Below are 19716 nucleotides of genomic sequence, written 5' to 3' on the forward strand. Positions count from 1 at the left end.
CCTTGTCCTGGTACAGACCTCTCTCCTCTTTAAAGATCTGTGTGAACACTCCTGAGTACACTGAGGCTGCTCTGATATCGATGCCACACTCTGTCAGGTCTGATTCATAGAAGATCAGGTTTCCTTTCTGCAGCTGATCAAAAGCCAGTTTTCCCAGAGACTTAATCATCTTCCTGCTCTCTGGACTCCAGGGTGGATCTGTTTCAGCTCCTCCATCATACTTGACCTTCTTCACTTTGGTCTGAACTACCAGGAAGTGGATGTACATCTCAGTCAGGGTTCTGGGCAGCTCTCCTCCATCTCTGGTCTCCAACACATCCTCCAGAACTGTAGCAGTGATCCAGCAGAAGACTGGGATGTGGCACATGATGTGGAGGCTTCGTGATGTCTTCATGTGGGAGATGATCCTGCTGGCCTGCTCCTTATCTCTGAATCTCTTCCTGAAGTACTCCTCCTTCTGAGGGTCATTGAACCCTCTGACCTCTGTTACCATGCCAACACACTGAGGAGGGATCTGATTGGCTGCTGCAGGTCGTGTGGTTATCCAGAGGAGAGCAGAGGGAAGCAGTTTCCCCTGATGAGGTTTGTCAGCAGAACATCCACTGAGGTGGACTCTGTAGCATCAGTCAGGATCTCCTTGTTGTGGAAGTCCAGTGGAAGTCGACTCTCATCCAAGCCATCAAAGATGAACAGAACCTGGAAGTGTTCAAAGCTGCAGATTTCTTTGGTTTCACTAAAGAAATGATGAACAAGTTCCACAAGCTGAACTTTTTCTCTTTCAGCACATTCAGCTCTCTGAAGGTGAATGGAAATATGAACTGGATGTTCTGGTGGGCTTTGTCTTCAGCCCAGTCCAGAGTGAACTTCTGTGTTAAGACTGTTTTCCCAATGCCAGCCACTCCCTTTGTCATCACTGCTCTGATTGGTTGATCTCTTCCAGGTGGGACTTTAAAGATGTCTTCTTGTCTGATTGTTGTTTCTGGTCTGTGTGGGTTTCCTGGATGCTGTTTCAATCTGTCTGACCTCATGTTCATCATTGACCTCTCCAGTCCCTCCCTCTGTGATGTAGAGCTCTGTAGATCTGGTTCAGAAGGGTTGGACTTCCTGCTTTAGCAATTCCCTCAAACACAGACTGGAACTTCTTCTTCAGACCAGATTTAAGTTGATGTTGACAAACTGCAGCAAGGTTGTCTAAATAAACATAAAAATTAAAATCAGGAACAAATAAAAATTATATTTTGAAGAGGTTTGAGTAAATGTGATTCCATCTCTTTACACATCAGTAAATGTGTGATTTATCCGTCTGGTTAAATCTTTGTAGAAATCCTCTTACTGATCTGCAGACGGTCAGCCAGCTCCTCCTGCTTCATCTTCCTCAGGAAGTTCAGTGTGATCTTCATCACTGCATTTCTGCTGCTCTTCCTCCGCTCCTCATCCTCACCTCCCAACATCTCATCATCTCTCTGACTCTCTGAGCATTCTTGGTCCTCTGGAGTCAGAACTTTCTGGATCTTCTTCAGCTCGTTCTTCACATAAGTGACAATGTTGTGCTCCAACAGCTGGAACAGAATAATAGATGAAGGAAACATCAGAGTGAAATCATGGAGCCAAACACCAGATGGATGTTGGACAGACTGACAGTCCTCTGTCTACAAAGTGCAGCATGAAGGTAACTTTGAACAAAACACATGGAAAAGTAGTTCTTGTACATTTACAGACCATAAATATGGAGTCCAGTTCTGTTTGATGCTGCTGGACAGATGGACCACTGGGAACCTCTGAGCTCTGCTGGTCCACTCTGTGGAGGAACCAGGAACAATTAGGATGTCAAGAAATATTCATCCAGCAGTTTTCACAGATGAAATCACTAGTATTTCACATTAAAAGTCCTTAATATAGAAAAACAGAACATCACATGAATACAATTCCAAGTTAGAAAGCATATGATGATCTAAGAACCAGCAGAACCTCTGATGGTCCACATCAGCTCAGTTTGGTTGAGTTCCAGCAGATCCCACCAACCACATCATGAAGCATCCTATTCCCCGCTGAACTGCTCTCACAATGCACACAGGAACCAAGTCCTGATGGACCAGAATGGCTTTACCAGGTATTTCACAGTGGGTTATGGAAATATGTCCACCGTTAGTGTGACATGGAGCTGGAAGCAGCAGATTATCATCATCAACACCCAGCCATGAAGATATGAAGGTGTTGTCCATGGATTTAGGTCTGGTGAGGAAGGGCACCACTTCATTATTCTTTCCTTTTCTGGATAGACACATGGTGGAGTACTTTGATGCATGCAATGGAGCATTGTCTTGAATAAAAATTATGGTCTTGAAAGATAAAAACTTGTTCCTGCAGAAACTGTCTTCTAAAAACTGGCAGTAGGTTTGGAAGTTGATTTTGAGTCTGTCTTCAACCCAAAAATGTCCAACTAGCTCATGTTTAATAAAACCAGCCCATACTAGTATCCCACCTCCACCTTGCTGGCATCTGATGCAAAGTGGAGCCCTGTGGCCATTACTGATCCATCTTCAGGCTGTGAAGTAGATTTTTCTTTAAAGAGAAAATATGTTATTTGCATCATACAGTGTCTTTTATGTATCACATAAATGTAATTGTATCATAGTCAAGATGTTTTTAGGTGCAGCTGCAGAGGGTGTACAAATTAACTGAACAAGATGTGTCTGCTGAAGTTTCCCAGGCGGGTCGTCTGGGAACTTGCTGTTTTTCCCATTCCCTTCCCTGCATGGAGATAGAGTGTTTAGTTTTTGCATCACGTAGACATGATAGTGAATGAGCGTACAAAGTTGAACTATTCCGTCTGTTTTTCTTTGTTTGGTCCTTGAAGATTAAATCTCTGCCTCTGTTAGCTGAGAGAGGTGAATAAAGCAACTAAGTAACTCTGAGTTGTTAGAGCAGATTTTGATTTTCGCCTAATGCGGTGTATTTTTTGCTCTCCGTCTGCAGGTGTGTTAAAGATTTATTTTGCTCCCTGAATTTGGACTAGATCTCAGTCTCTGAATTGTGCACTTCACACTGTAGCTGTACATCTCCTTAGGCCCCAGCCTTCCTCTTTAAACAAATACACATCAGCTGATATTCAATACGCCTTCCATGTATCCTGCTAAGAGCTGAAAAATGTGTATAAAAATGATATGGTCAAATCTAAAACTTGCCTAATAATTGTTCACACAGTGTAAGTGTATGTGACAGAATGGACATTAGAAATAATTACACCACTCCCCTTTTTCTTACTTTATTTAAAGACTTGACTATATTCTTAAGCTGCACTTTTCCTACTTGAACTGAGAAAATGCATTAAACTGCTGTTACAGCACTTTTGTCACTAGTTGGCACATTGAGCACAGTGAGCACTCCTGACTCAGAGAGCCAACAGCAATTTAGCACAGTAATGATTGGTCAGCGGAGGCACTCACTGTTGCTCTTGTTTGTTAACTAGCAAATATCAACTAGTACTACTATTTATATTTTGTCTCTTGTAGGGGAAATGAGCTAGAGTAAAGTAATGAAATACATCTGTGAAATTTTGAATGAATATTTCTTTTGACCTATATTGTAAATATTTATTTATTAAGTGAGCCAATGGCAATTTAGCACAGTAATGGCTGGTCAGGGGAGGCGCTCACTGTCACTCAGTTGTTAACAGTGTTCATCAATGAAAGAACCTTTGAAAACCACACTGATTAACCATTAAGTGTGCAACATGTAGTGAAGCATTCAAACCAGTTTCGAAACTCATTGTTATTAGTTTATTCAGTTCTGCAATGTCTGAAGCTCAAATTTTTGAATCCAATTATATATTTAAGAAGAAAATGCTGCACCTTTAAACTCATGTAATGAAACAACCCCAAGTCACTGGTTAAGTATTTGTGATTGTTCAAACTAGAGCTGAGAATAACTGAAACTCTTCATCACTACAACTGAGGAAGACTTTCAGATAAGATAACAGAACAAGTTAGGAACAAAGAAAGAATGTCCAACTGGTTTCATGTGAAATAAGATTAAATCATTATGAGAGGGATTGCACAGTGTAGTTATTCCTGTAACATGGAACAGAGAACCAATCAGAGAGAGCTACAGTACAGACTAATTATTTTACCTTAAGAAGACGAAAGTGTTTAATGATAGCAGCTAATCAAGGAGGTCCAACTCAACCTGATCATATCTGTTAAACATGATGCAGCATCATCCAGGATGCCTTTAACAACATCTATTCTTTCCACTTTGGTTCACTGTAAATGACTTTGTTTAGCACTTTATCTAGTCCAGAGGACCCCAAAGTGCCTCACACTACATTCATTCATTGATGGTGGTAAGCTACTGATAGTAGCTACAGCTGCCCTTGGGCAGTCTGAAAGAAGAGGGACTGCCATGCACTGGTGCCACTGGGGCCTGTGACCCCCGTAAGTAACCAAGGTGGGTGAAGTGTCTTTCCCAAGGACAAACAACAGAGGAAGGTTGAGCAAGGATTGAACCAGCAACCTGCCAATTGTCACAATTCACAATTGTCATATGTGAACATAGAAACGTAGGGAAATGAGCTGAGCTCACACTAAAACACATTTGAAATAAAGACATTTCAGACTGAACAGTTTGTACAGTTGCAGCAGTTAGAAACAGCTCAACTCTCTGATGATGGAGATCCAGGAGATTTGAAGTCAATCCATTTATCCTTTGACCTGTCGGTCTTAAAGGACACACAGCTGGGTTCTGGTTCTGGTTTGAGTCTCTGATGGATCCTGATAGAAAAACTCTTATTAAAAATCTTCTGTGGAGTAGATTATTTTTTAATCCACAAACAGATCAACCTGATGTTCTAAATGATTCCCATCAGAACCGGTCCAATCCTTCAACATGTTTCTGATCATTGATCCTCCTGAATAATGTCCAGCATTGTTTACAGAGCAGAAAGATCAGTTTCTGAGACTAAAATGATGGTTTGAGATGACTAGCAGAGGAGAACCTGACAGAACTTTATTCAGAACCAGATGATCAATTATAAACCATCTGCTTCTGAACGAGAACCACATAAGATATTATTTAGATTAACTGCAGAAATGATTGATAATCCACCATGTTGGATAATGTTCGAAGCTCATAAATTAATTTAAAAACGTTTTTCTTTTTCAGTATTAATCTGTCGTCAGATTTAAAAAATGATCCAAATATCAACCTAGTAAAGAAATTCACTTCTGCCTTTATGTTTTTGTTTTAATATTAATATTCAACTAAATAATGAGTCTGTTTCATCTGGGAGAAAATTGTTTGATGGAAAAAAAGATAAAAGTCATTTAAGTATTTGTGCTTCAAGAGTCATGTTAATATAATATTTAATATAACAATGTCCTTACTTGTTTTTTTTTCTTTATGTGTATTTTAAAGCTTATGGCGGAAATGTATGTTGATTCTGGTTAAATATTTTGTTTTTTGTAATTCACCAGCAGTATTTTTTTACCTATAGTCCCAATATCTGGCCAGTAGGGGGAGCATCACTACAAGAATGATGGTTAAATTGATCTCAGTAAAACTCAGATCAGATATTGAGATTTCTGTTAAATAGATGGACCTGGACATGCACTGAGTAGAGAATGTGGATCTAAATGGATCTGTTTTATTCACTGATGTTCTTCTGTCAGTCAGAATGCATTAAGATCCTGTTGAAGTTTTCCGGTCTTAGTTCAGCAAACTTTAACCATTTTTTCAATTTATGTATCACAGCATTCAGCTTCTTCTGCAGAAATGTGTTACATATTTTGCTAAATTTTACGACTGTCCTTTTTGAAATATTTCAGCTTTTATGCAGTTTAGCCTCATAAAATCTTCAAAGATCAAGAAAATTTAGGAAAATATTCTATGTTTTCATAACTTACTATTTCTGTCTACTTCAATGTAGAAATTCTATTAAAATTTTAAACAAGTCATGAGACTTTAAACTGTCTGGCGTTTTGATATCTCATAAGATTTTTCCATGAATGCGATTTAAGTTTTATACTGATTTTTAAAAATGTTTTCAGGTTTACAATGCAATTTTAGGATGGATTTCTTGGTAACACTTTATTGATGGGTTGTGAATAAGACATTTATGACTGTTGTCATTAAGTGTAAAATGTGACACTTATTAGAGCCATAAAAAGAAAATATTTTAGTTATTTTATGATGGTTTGTTTTTTATTGTATTATATTTAGTTAAGAAGATTGATATTTGCTCAGGCCAATTTTATTTTAATTTTATTTTTCAAAAGCTTACTTCCTCTTGGGCCATATATCGTTTTAGAAAAACTTGATAGATTGCTTAGACACGGATGGATTACCTAGACACAGTGCAGTACAGTTTTTGAGCATGTAAGCTGTGTATTTTTGGGGGAAAAAAGGAAAATGGGATTGTAAAACTGATTTATTATCAAGTTTGTATTTGCATTTTTTACAGGTAAAGAATTTTTGTTAAATTTATGGTTTGCGGGCGTCCTTTACCTCGAGTGTCTAAGGAATGACACAGATATTGGATTTGTTGCCATAAAAACACTTTTAAAAACAAAGTTGACATTATCCAAAATGTCTATTATGACAGCTTGACATTAACCCAGAAATCATGAACTCACATAAATTGGTTATAAAAGTATGTCTGATTAAACTTTAGCTTTAATAACATAAAGCTACATAATTTTTAAATGAACTCCCCCTGGATCTGCATAAAATGGTTCATTCCTGCTTAGCGTTCTTAACAATGTTCAGCAGCAGACAGTGGAAGATAAGAATGACTGTGGCAGTTACTATGCTGCCAACAAAAATAATAAAATCAGGTTTTCAAAAACACAGAGGGAGAGAGAAAAAGGTAACAGTGTCAATTTGTAACCCAATTTGTTGTATGTGACTGTTTCTTGTGAGGAGAGACATTTCAGTAATCTAAAACTGGTAGAAAAAATTAAAGCAACCTACTTGCATACTGTATGCAGACTGATGGATGTGAAATTCAAGAGCAGTAAATATTGTGCTAGTATCAGTTTTGAACCAAAGAAAGCAAAGCAGTTGCAAGCCTTTAAAATTGTGGCCCTTTTTATGGATCAAATAGACTAAAAAAATTGTAACAGCAGCTACATGGGGGGCCGATTTAATTTTTTGTCATGGGCCCAAGATTCCTTATGCCGCCTCTGCAGACAGATCCAAATGACTTATGAACCAGCACAAATTCCTCTGCAGATACAACCAGGAGGAATTTGTAAGGCTGTAGGTTCAGACCCCAGCAGTTAAACTGCTGGTATTTTTAGTGGAGTCGTTTGATTTAATTTATTATCAGGCCACAGTCTGTGGTTTTTCTCACTGTGGAGAAAAAGTTTAGAAGTTTATCTGCAGCTGAATAGCCTATTTTAATATGATGATAATTTGACAGGTAAAAATAGTACATGGCATGTTCCAGATCATTGATCCTCCTGAATAATGTCCAGCCTTGTTTAAAGAGCAGAAAGATCAGTTTCTGAGACAAACATGTTGGTTTAAATGTCTGAGAGAAGTTTGGTGATTTAGTGTTGAGTTCTGACATGGAGCAGAACCAGGAGTCCTTTCTACTCTGACCATCCAAGGAGGATCTGATGGAGCTTCAATCAGAATCAGATGGTCCATTAGAGACCATCAGATCCACAGGAGACTTTATGTTTTTTAGCTTAACTGTGGAAATGGTTAATAATCCACTATGTTGGATAATGTTTGAACCACAGAAATGAAATTGGATTCATAAAATTAATTCATAAAAGCCATTTTTTCAGCAATACTTTGTCTGGAAAATGAATTACATTATATTTAGACAATAATCCAAATTAGGCCTGTCGCAATAAACGAAATAAATTAATTGCACGATAAGTTAAAACTATCAACCTCATTTTAATTATCGGCTATATCGTGTCATCTCTTACTGTTGATGACATTGAATGAAAAAAGGCTAAACTCCGGTGCTCTCCACTGACCCTCCCTTCCTTATTTCCTTAGCGTAATGCCAGCGCGCGCTGCGCGATCTGATGTCACGGATTGTCGGTCCATTATCAAAACATATTAGCCGACAGAAATCCTAGCTATAACGGTTCGATCGAAACCGCGTTGTGTCCAACAATGGACACAAAATAATAAATCCAGTTCACTAATTTTGAAACCAGGCATTGATCAATTCCTTACTACAATCTACCTGCAATGCATGTGGCGAGTGTCAGTCTGACTGAATGAAAATCATTATAACTATTTATGTCACGTTAACGAAGAACAGCTGAAAAGTTACCGGGTTTTCTGGTAGTAATTTCGCTCCAACTCATCCCCTAGTTATTTATATTTCTTTGCACGAACTGTTGAATAAACATTCATGTTGTTTCCATGTCTGCTGGACTTCGGGTTGCATCGTGTCAGCTGTTCGGGATTCCCTCCGTGTTTCCCCTCAGAAAGCAGGAGGGGAATCCGCGCTTTCTGATTGGCTACCGGTCACATTCAACAGGCTGCGTCACTCTCCCAGTCTGGGCAAATCCTTGATTTAGATCGGAGCGGCACAACTATCGACCGTAACACACAAGGGACAATCTCAGAACGAAGAACGTTCTAAGATTGTCGTTCAGGGTAAAAAATCCTTTAGTTTGAACTATTGCATCAGACAGTCGGATTCTTCTCTATTAAAATCTAATGATTACTGAAGGGCAATAAACTATACAGACTTCATAATCTGCACTCTTTTGGTTGAATGCAGTATTTATTTCCACTTTGGCTTTATGTTGTTGAGTTTTAATTAAGTACATTTATTGTTCATGGAGACTAAGAATCTATTTTATTTTTGGTTTTGATTGTTTTATTTATTTTGTGTATCAGTCCCAGTGTTACGTGTTCTTTTGAAATTAAAGTGTATCTATCTTTGGCAGGAAATCGCATGTATTATTACGTAATTTCCATTAAATCAATATAAAAAGGTCTTCAAACAATATTATTGTTGGAGAAATTGTGATATTATTAATCAATTATTTGTTATTCTCATTGATCTTTATAATGTATCTTCAATTGATGCTTTCCTTAAAGTTAATCTCATTATAGAATTAAGAATGTTTCTTGTATTGTTGATTTGCTCTGATTCTTTTCTCAGAAGGCCTCACTGACAGAGAGCAGAAACAAAATCTTCCTGCAGGTTTACCTCTTGGTGAAGAGCTCTGCTTCGGTTGAGTTGCTGGCCCAATAAAACCATCATTGCTAAGATCACTACATATTTTATTAATCTTTGTGCCTGGAAGGACATTATTAGTACAGAATGATTGTGTGTTAGTTAGTGAATAACATTTGACGCTGTAGCTGTTTGCCCCCTCCCTTTAGAGCTACAGCGTCCTTGTGATTAGGGATCCTAGAAACAATAAAATAGAGGAGCAGACAAAATGTGCTTCAGAGCGGCAGGAGATTGTAACTGAAGCACATCTCTGTCCGTTCTCCTCGCGAGTGAAAAAGAATCTAACTCTTGTCTTTTCTGTCTTGTTAATGTATGTTTAACAGGTGTTAACCCTAACATTTTTGGTCCTTCGAGCTGGAGGTCATATACTGGAAAGATTCCGGCAGGTGTGGCGGACCCCAGTAAGACCGTGCGCACGGCAAGAGAACCTGTTAAAGGACTGGGCTCGCCTGCCTGCTGGGATCTGAAGGTTGACGACACTCCAGGGAAAGACAAGAGGGTGAGTGATTCTTTTTAAAAGTGGTGAATGACTGAGGGTCGTTGCGCGTACAGAGAAAACCCTGTCAATTCTAGACTCTAACAGGTAAAAATAGTTGCACAAAATCCGTGTAGGGCAGCGGAGTCCTGGCGCAAAAGTTCCGCGATAAGGTGTACGGAGCCTGGTGCTGCAAGGTTGGAGACCTTGTCCTGTTGTGGGCAACGGGGCCCGACGAATACCCGTGTTTAAACGGACGGCGGAGTCCGGCGATAACAGGCGCTTAAATTCCGTGATAAAAAAAAAGTGTGTATGTGAGTGTGATTGGAGGTATAAATACCACGTGGTATTTATCTCATATAAAACAGTAGGATTGCAAACAGCAAACCTCTTGTGGATGCACAGGCAAGAACTCTCCACTCGAAAGAGTTGAAGTGAGAGTTACCACAACAGGTCTTTTCAATTGCTGGCCTACTGAATCAGATCTCCAGTTTCTAGGACTCCCTAGGAGTCGGCAAAAACTGGTCCAAATTTAAATAAAAAAAAAAAAATGGGGAAATGAATAAGTAAAACTAAGCCAACAGACAGTCTAAAATCAAATAACTGGAAAGTTATTAAAGATCAGGATAAAAAAAAAACAAATTCAAAAAAAATTGTACGAGGAAGGGTATGATGATGTACAATTAGTAGCGCAAAAACAAGAAAGTGGGGAGAAAGAAATTACAAAAGAAAAGGAAAAGGTTCCAGGGGCCTTTTTCCAGGGTGAGGAACAAATGTTCTATCAGGAGAGGAGAGGAAGAGAAGGCTTTAGGGGCAGAGGTCAGAACCTTAGAGGTTTAAAAGGGAGACCGGGGAGAGGAAACTACAGGCAAAGTTACTCGGGTGCTGGTGTTGCGGGCAGAAGGACATTTAGCCAGAAATTGCCCAAGAAAAGAAAACAAAAAACACAGGACAGTCAGCATGATTAAGATCAGAGAAATTGGGGAGTGAAGAGGTCCAGTTAAATCTTCAGGATTTACTTTCTATGGACAGCATAAGACCTGAAATAACTCTCCTAATAAATAGCAAACCTGTAAATTTCCTCTGTGACACGGGTGCATGTAGAACAACATGTAGAGAAAACATTCTGGGGTAAAAAAAAAAAATTTGTGGTGAAAATGTCAAGATCAGCTACAGGAATAAAAGAAGGGGATTTCTTTGTTGTCTAGGGACACAGGGAACTGTATTACTTTTATTCATTGGATGTGCCCAACAAACCCCACACAAACACTGCACAAACACTTCTGGCAGAGGGGCGTAAAGCCATTTCTGCCCACAGGATCAAAAGTCTCCTGATGATTTGCATGTCACACTTTGGTTCAAAACAGTTCCTGGGCCTTATAGGAACTATGAAGCCAGACTCAACAAGGTCACCACAGCCAAGATAACTGTGACCTATCTGTACACAGACACAAAAACATGTGCCTGATCCACACACATTGTTGAATTCTCTTAGATCAGATGCAAAAGTATTCACGGTTGTAGACATCAGTAAATGCCTTTTCTCAATACCAATTGAGAAAGAGAGCCAATTTGGTTTGCTTTACTTTTGAAGGGAAAAGATACACATACACCAGACTACCTCAGGGCTACTGTGAAAGCCCTACAATTTTCTTTCAAGTAATGAGTGCAAGTATGTCAACTTTTCAACCCCCAGGAGGGAGCCAAGTTTTGTTGTACATAGATGATGTTTTATTGGCTTCTCCAGAGAGGGAAACCTGTAAGCAAAACACTTTAGCGCTTCTGTAACATTTAGCTAAAGAAGGTCATAAGGTTAACAAAAAAACTTTAACTGTGTAAACGACAAGTAAAATATTTGGGTCATAATTTGAGTGAAGGAGGACGAACCATAGCGGAGGATAGAAAAACGACAATTCTCCAAGCTCCCAAACCAAAAAACAAAAAAAACATGATGTCCTTTTTGGGGTTGACTAACTATTGTCGAAACTGGGTGCCTAATTATGCAGAAATTGTGGCAGCTCTGAATAAATTAATGTATAAAAGATTTTAAAATGTCTTCTTTGTTGTGGGCAGATGAAGCAGAAGAAGTACTTTGCAAACTAAAACAGGCCTCGTGTCAAGCGCTGCGTTAGCGTTACCAGATTATCAATAAAAAAAAACCTTTTGTTCAGATGGTGGATTGTAAAGGTCATGTCATGACCTCGGTGCTAGTCTAACAGCATGGTGATAAATGAGACTAATAGCATATTTTTCTTCAAACTTGATAGTGTAGCGTGTGCCTTACCACATTGTGTGAGAGCTGTAGTTGCTGCTTCTATGGCAGTAGAAGTTAGAGCTCCTATAGTTCTGTTTCACCCATTAACATCAAAAGTAACACATGCAGAATTATTAAAATAATTATTACAAGCCGTGCACCTACCAAAACAACTAGCAATCTGTAAATGTGCGGCGCACACTGCAGGGACAGATAAGGTGTCCCTAGGGAATGCTTTCGAAGACAAAATAATAATAAAATAATTTTAAAAAAGCAGCTGAGGGAGAGATAAATGTATTACATGTGGACGTAAAAATTAAATTTATGAAAGAAACTTTAAGAGACATGCAACAATTAAGTCCTCAAAATGAAAAGGATTTATGGATAAAAAATGGAGCAAAATTGGAAAATTATATGAAACTGAACCTATTTTACCAAGAAAAAGATGTGTATAAATGGGCTGCAATATTGAGCCATGGCGTTTTCGCATGTCTCAACAGGGGGGATGGTAGGATACATCAACATTTACACTACTTATGGATTTATTTCTTATTTAAAAAAATTCTGTAGGGCCTGTTTGATATGTGCAAAACATTACTCTCAGGGAAATCTAAGATCACTTAGAGGAAAGTTTGAATAAAAGTGAAGTATTGTTTAGAAATAATTGATGCTTTTCTAAATGGTTTGAACATTTCACTAAAAACCCAGATGTAGCGGAAAAGCCAACTTGGATACATTTAACACACTGCAAAAAGGAATTTAATTTCAAAAGTAATTGGGAAGCTCAAGACGCTCACCGACCTACAGGGCAAAGTCCAGGTTTAACCAAAGGGGGTTAAACCAAATAGTTTTTCCGTCTCAAAACTGGTGAAGATTGTCCACAACCCTGTAGTGTCTTTAGGAGCAGAACGGACTTGCACATTAATGAAAATAACAAGCGAATATATCTTTTTGTTTTTATTTTGTGTTTTTATCTGGGAACAATTCACGTCACGAATAAAAATGTTTTCTTGTAACACTGTTTACAGAATGAGGACGAGTATTCAGGTATGTTTTCCACCTAGTTCTATTATCTTTTTTTTTTTTTAGTCTGCTGGGCAAGCATGACGTCAGCAAAATACAGAGATTAAACTTGATGTATGACAAATGATGTTTTAACACTGGACTGTTCTCTCTGTGAACAATGAATTTAACCCTGTCTTTCGTGCGGATGTCTGGTGGTGGTGCAGTGGTGACAAAATTTTTAATAGATTACCTAGGAAGGTAACAGGGATGTCTGCATTAATTTCTTTATTATTGCCTGTTTCTGTTTATCCTATGACTGCTGATCATCTAATTCATGCTTTAAACTGATGTTGTGCCTCAGCAGTGGCGTCAGTTGCAGAAGCGAGACCTGACCTGGAGGAACAATGATCCTACATACATCGATGCCATTGGTGTTCCCCGTGGTGTACCAGATGAGTATAAATTGGCCGACCAAATTGCAGCAGGATTTGAGTCCACAATTTGTTGGTGGTGTACATTAAACAAAAACGTTGACAGAATCAACTACATCCATTACAATGTACAAAAACTGGGCAACTGGACACAAGCAGGCTTCGAGGCGGTACACGAGCAGCTGGCCGCTACATCACTGATGGCTTTCCAGAACCGTATTGCACTTGGCATGGTGCTGGCTGAACGGGGAGTGTGTGCAATCTTTGGTGAAGGATGCTGCACTTTTCTACCCAACAAACACAGCGGCTGATGGCAGCCTGACGAAGACCATTGAGGGGCTCCGTACCTTAATGGTAAGATGAAGGAGTTCTCTGGAGTGAATACTTCCAGGTGGGACGACTGGATGAATGTTTTTGGAAAGTACCGAACCCTTGTGTCCTCTGCTTTAGTGTCGATGGCAGTCTTTGCTGCCATTCTAACCTTGTGTGGATGCTGTTGTATTCCTTGCCTGCGTTCTTTGTTTAATAGTCTCATCACTACAGCAATTTAGCCCATGGGGAACCAGATGACGCCGATGTATCCTTTATTGGCGAGAGAACCTGAGTCTGACAGAGAAAGCTCTGATGAGGACTCTTTTGATGTGTTTCCTGATTCTAAGTTTTGGACTGAGTATAAACCTTGAGTGTAAACATGTTTGCTTTCTTAAAAATGAACTCCTAGTTGAAAATTGTTTGAAGTGGCTGTTTAGGAAGGATATGAGAATTAGAACAAATATTTGATAAACAGGGGGGAAATGTTGGAGAAATTGTGATATTATTAATCAATTATTTGTTATTCTCATTGATCTTTATAATGTATCTTTAATTGATGCTTTCCTTAAAGTTAATCTCATTATAGAATTAAGAATGTTTCTTGTATTGTTGATTTACTCTGATTCTTTTCTCAGAAGGCCTCACTGACAGAGAGCAGAGACAACAATCTTCCTGCAGGTTTACCTCTTGGTGAAGAGCTCTGCTTCGGTTGAGTTGCTGGCCTCCAATAAAACCATCATTGCTAAGATCACTACATATTTTATTAATCTTTGTGCCTGGAAGGACATTATCTAGTACAGAATGATTGTGTGTTAGTTAGTGAATAACATTTGACGCTGTAGCTGTTTGCCCCCTCCCTTTAGAGCTACAGCGTCCTTGTGATTAGAGATCCTAGAAACAATAAAATAGAGGAGCAGACAAAATGTGCTTCAGAGCGGTAGGAGATTGTAACTGAAGCACATCTCTGTCCGTTCTCCTCGCGAGTGAAAAAGAATCTAACTCTTTTGTCTTTTCTGTCTTTGTTAATGTATGTTTAACAGGTGTTAACCCTAACATTTATCATTTACCGCAATAAATTTTGAGACAATTTATTGCCCAGCAAAATCTGTTATAGTGACAGGCGTAATCCAAATACCAATCTATAAATTAAACTCACTTCTGCTATTTGTGTTTGTGTGTCAAATGAATATTGGATTGTCACAATGAGAGATATAATCAGAACAGTTACAGCAGTTAGAAACATCTCACCTCTCTGATGGTGGAGATCCAGGAGATTTAAAGTCAATGATCCCATACATTGACCTGTTGCTCTTAAAGGAGACACAGCTGGGTTCTGGTTCTGGTTTTGGCTGTGGATCTGGTTCTGGTTCTGGTTTGAGTCTCTGTTGGATCCTGACAGAAACATGATGATTAAAACTTAATCAGCAAAGAGGAGCAGCAGCAGCTTCATCACCACGTCTGTTCTGGCCTGATATAGTGAACGCTGTGTGAAAAGGGCTGTGGACAGTTAGAGATGGTGACCTCACCTCTGACCTTTGCTCTGGCTCTCATCTTCCCCACACAGAGTGGTTTTAGAGGGAGGGACTCCCTCCTCTCTGTCCTCACACTGATCCATGCTGCTGAATTCACATCAGCTCACACACACTTTCTAGCTTCACCTGCAGAGGAAACACACATCATTCATCTGCACATCAACTCTGATCATCCTTTACATCATTAGTGCTGGAAAAAGATCAGCTGCTCCTCCTCTGATTGGCTCTTCTTCTCTGCTTCATATCAGTGTCAGGTGAATGCAGTCAGACAGCAGAGAGGCAGAGGAAGCTGCCTCTCTGCTGCACTTCTACTATTAGTCCACTAGATGGAGACATGGAGCAACATTTACATTCACTGATTCAACCTGAACAAATAGGAAGTGATTTAGTTAGTTAATTATTAATCTTTACAAGCAGATCAAATGCACCACTAACAATGAACTATTTAGTAATTTGACTGAATTTAACACATTTTACTGTAGCAGCATTTTATTTTGAAAGGAAGCAGGACAAACTTGTGTTTGTCTTTAATGGTGGAGACCAGAGTTTGATTCAAGGAAATAAAAACCATCAATTTGTTCAGAGAAGGAAAAAAAATCTGATGTTGATCATGTTTGATTCTAACTCATCAATAATCCTGCAGATTAACCTTCAAACAGCATAGATTAAAGTTTGATCTGAAATTATAAATTCACATTTAATTTGTGAACATTTTATCTCCAAACTTCCGAGAGAAACATAATAACCAGATATTAATATTCTTGAAGACAAAGTTTGAGTAGAAAACAAAGCAAACTTACAGTTTCTTCAAATGATCCACAGAGTTGAACAAGAATATGTGATCAACAAACTGAGACCCAACAGAACCAGACTGGTGCCAAACATGAACAGGTGAGTTTAATCAGGAAGTAGAAATGAGGCCAAACTGGTTTGACTGGAAACTGTCAGAATAAAGATTATCTGTTGACGTCTGAAGATAAAAAATCTACTCATGACTCCCAGTTTGAACACAAACATTCTGCTGCTATTATTCTACTGATCCAGGTTCTGTTCAGCTCTAATGGAACCAGAACCTGTTTTAACTTTGAACCAACTGGACTCTTCATAGGGGATTTGTCTCCCTCTGGTGGAGAAACTACAACCTGCCTGATGTCTGATTATTAAACAGATGAATGATTTTAAACTATCCAAATGGTTTTTAGAAAAGTGACCAGAACCAGAACCAGTTCTGCTGCTCAGCACATGAATAAAAGATCATTTGTTTCTCAGCAGCTCTTAAATGAAATCAATACAACGGCAATAACATATTACATTGAGTCATTTATTAATGACCTGAACCAAAAGACTGAGTGAAAAAGTAAGTCCATTCTTTCTGCTTCCACAGCAGGTCAAAGGTCAGCATCTGCTGATCTAAGTGAAAGCTCAACTTTAACCACTTTTTCTCTTTAGCACTAAACAGAAATTATTACTGGTTCATGGAATTATGGCAAACAAAAGTAAAAACTAAGAAACAAGAACAAAGGTGTGCAGCTTGTTGGATGTTTGGAGGAGAACCTGAACATTCAACCTCCAGGTTTTGCAGGAGATTCTGGATTCTGACCTCAGTAGCTAAAACAATGACACAGATGAAACCAGTGACTCCTGAAAATGGGATGTTTGGATCTGATCAAGTCTGTAGACTCCACTGCAAATTAAGGTAGAAAGTTTACACTGATAATGTAAAAGCTGATCATCCTTTACATCATTAGTGCTGGAAAAAGATCAGCTGCTCCTCCTCTGATTGGCTCTTCTTCTCTGCTTCATATCAGTGTCAGGTGAATGCAGTCAGACAGCAGAGAGGCAGAGGAAGCTGCCATCAGCTGCTGCACTTCTACTATCAGTCCACTAGATGGAGACATGGAGCAACATTTACATTCACTGATTCAACCTGAACAAGTCTTATAGTTCACAATTATTAATTTCTACAAGGGATCAAATGCACCACTAAAGATGAACTATTTAGTAATTTGACTGAATTTAACAATTTAAAAATAACATTACTTTATTTTGAAAGGAAGCAACTTTCTGACTTTAATGGTGGAGACCAGAGTTTGATTCCAGGAAATAAAACCAAGAATCAGTTTGTTCAGAGAAGAAAATAAAGGAAACCAGATGTTCAGCAGAGAACTTCAAACAGCAGAGATTTTGGTTTTTTAGCTGAAATCAGGAGTGAACATTTTCTCCAAACATCAGAACAGAAACAAGCAGGAATATGCTGATGACAAAGGTCAAGTAGGAAACAAAGCAAACTTACAGTTTGTTCAAATGTTCCAAAGAGTTGATGAAGAAAATCTGAACAACAAGCTGAGACCCAACAGAACCACAGTAGATCCAGACTGGTGCCACAAATAAACAGGTTAGTTTAAACTGAAAGTGTTGTGAGGAAAAATGAGCCCAGACTGGTCTGACTGGTCTGACTGACTGGGAGTCAGAGGAAAGTTACTCTGCTGATGTTGGAATCTATCTGTCAATCAATCAAATTTTATTTGTATAGCACATTTCAGCAAGGCATTTCAAAGTGCTTTGCACCATAAACACAAAGTCATGCAACATAGAATCAACAATTAAAAAATTAAATTAAGTTCCATCATTAAATTTGTAATTGATTACGTGTCAAATCCGACTCTAAACAGGTGAGTTTTCAGTCGAGATTTAAAGAAAGTCAGTGTTTCAGCTGTTTTACAGTTTCTGAAGTTTGTTCCAAATTTGTGGTGCATAGATGCTGAAAGCTGCTTCTCCAATTTATTTTTTGCTAATAAAATATTCCAGTTTTATTAGCTGAACCAGAAGAACTGAGTGTCTGGAAGGTTGATACAACAACAGCAGATCTTTGATGTATTGTGGTGCTAAACCGTTCAGTAATTTATAAACTAACAGTATTTTAAAATCTATTCTTTGAGCTACAGGGAGCCAGTGGAGGGACTTTAAAACTGGTGTTATGTCTCTATCTTCCTGGTTTTAGTGAGAACAGGCAGCAGCAGCATTCTGGATCAGTTGCAGCTGTTTGATTTGTTGGACAGGCCTGTGAAGACGCAGTTGCAATAATCAATGCGACTAAAGACAAACGCATGGATGAGTTTCTCTAGATCTGGCTGAGACATTAGTCCTCTAATCCTGGAGATGTTCTTCAGATGATAGAAGGCCGACTTTGTAATCGTCTTTATGTGGCTCGCAAGGTTCAGGTCAGAGTCTAACGACACAATCACTTCTCATACATCTGGATCTGCTGTTATTCTGCTGATCCAGGTTCTGTTCAACACCAATTGAACCAGAACCTTTTTTAACTTGAAACCAACTGAACTCTTCATCAGTGGGGGTTTGTCTCCCTCTGGTGGTGAAACTCTTACCTCCGTATTATCTGGTTATTAATAACATATTAAGACCTTGTTAATGATTCAAAAACAGCTCTTGAAAAATTAAGAAACCTCTTCAAATGACCAGTTTCTCTGATTTTACTTTTTTATACATATAAGTTTGAGTAAAATGAACTTTGTTCTTTTATTCTATGAACTAATGACAATATTTCTCAGAAATTAATTTATTAGCAGAAAATGAGAAATGGTGAAAATAAGGAAAAAGATCTCAAATAATGCAAAGAAAACAAGTTGATTTAGAAACAACAATACTAATATATGAACTCAAGAAGAGATCAGAAATCAATATTTGCTGATTAACCAGGAGGTTTTCAATGAGCTTCAGTGCAGTGGCCTCTTCATTTCTTCAGAGCTGCATGTCAGAGACGGTAAAAAGTGATCAGAACCAGAACCAGTTCTAAGGTTTCATTATGAATGACTTCAGGGTTTGTTTGTTTCTGCTCACCTGGAGCACCAGCCGGGTGGAGTCAGTCTGAGTTCCTTCATCATCTAAAGAGAACATTGAAGATCCTCCTGGAACAAATGGAGCTTTGGAAAGAAATCAGCAGGAAGTGAAAGAAAAATGGATCTTCATCACTTGTGAAGTGAACAACACCAGAGTTGGATTCAGTGGAGTCACATGAAGAACAGAAAACTGAGGCTAGAATAATAAACATCATGTTAAATATTAGCTTATATTGCTCTCAGTGAACTTTATTTGCTGGACTTTGATTAGAAAAATAAAATCTATGATAATCCTGAAGTTACTATGAAGGAGTGTTTCTTCATCCAGTCATTTATTAAACTTGCCTGATTCTGTCTCCATAAAGCTCCACTGGGTCATCAATATGTGATTGAACAGTTCAGTCAGTTTAGCTCATTTTAGCAGAGACTGAAGGTAACAGACTGTGGGATAAATTGAGTTGGACTCATATGAACATTCATGGTTTGTCTGCACCAAAGCAATGTTAGAGTGGGAGATCCTGGATGTGGGGTGAGGGAGGTAAACTGGGTTACTGCTGCCCAGCAACTCCTTCCCATTTCCTTAAACTACATCTACCTGCAGGAACAAGGAATGTGGCTTTATGTCCACATCTGAAGCAG

Source organism: Poeciliopsis prolifica, unplaced genomic scaffold (genome assembly GCF_027474105.1).
Source record: "Poeciliopsis prolifica strain line A6 unplaced genomic scaffold, Auburn_PproV2 SCAFFOLD071, whole genome shotgun sequence".
Classification (NCBI taxonomy): domain Eukaryota; kingdom Metazoa; phylum Chordata; class Actinopteri; order Cyprinodontiformes; family Poeciliidae; genus Poeciliopsis; species Poeciliopsis prolifica.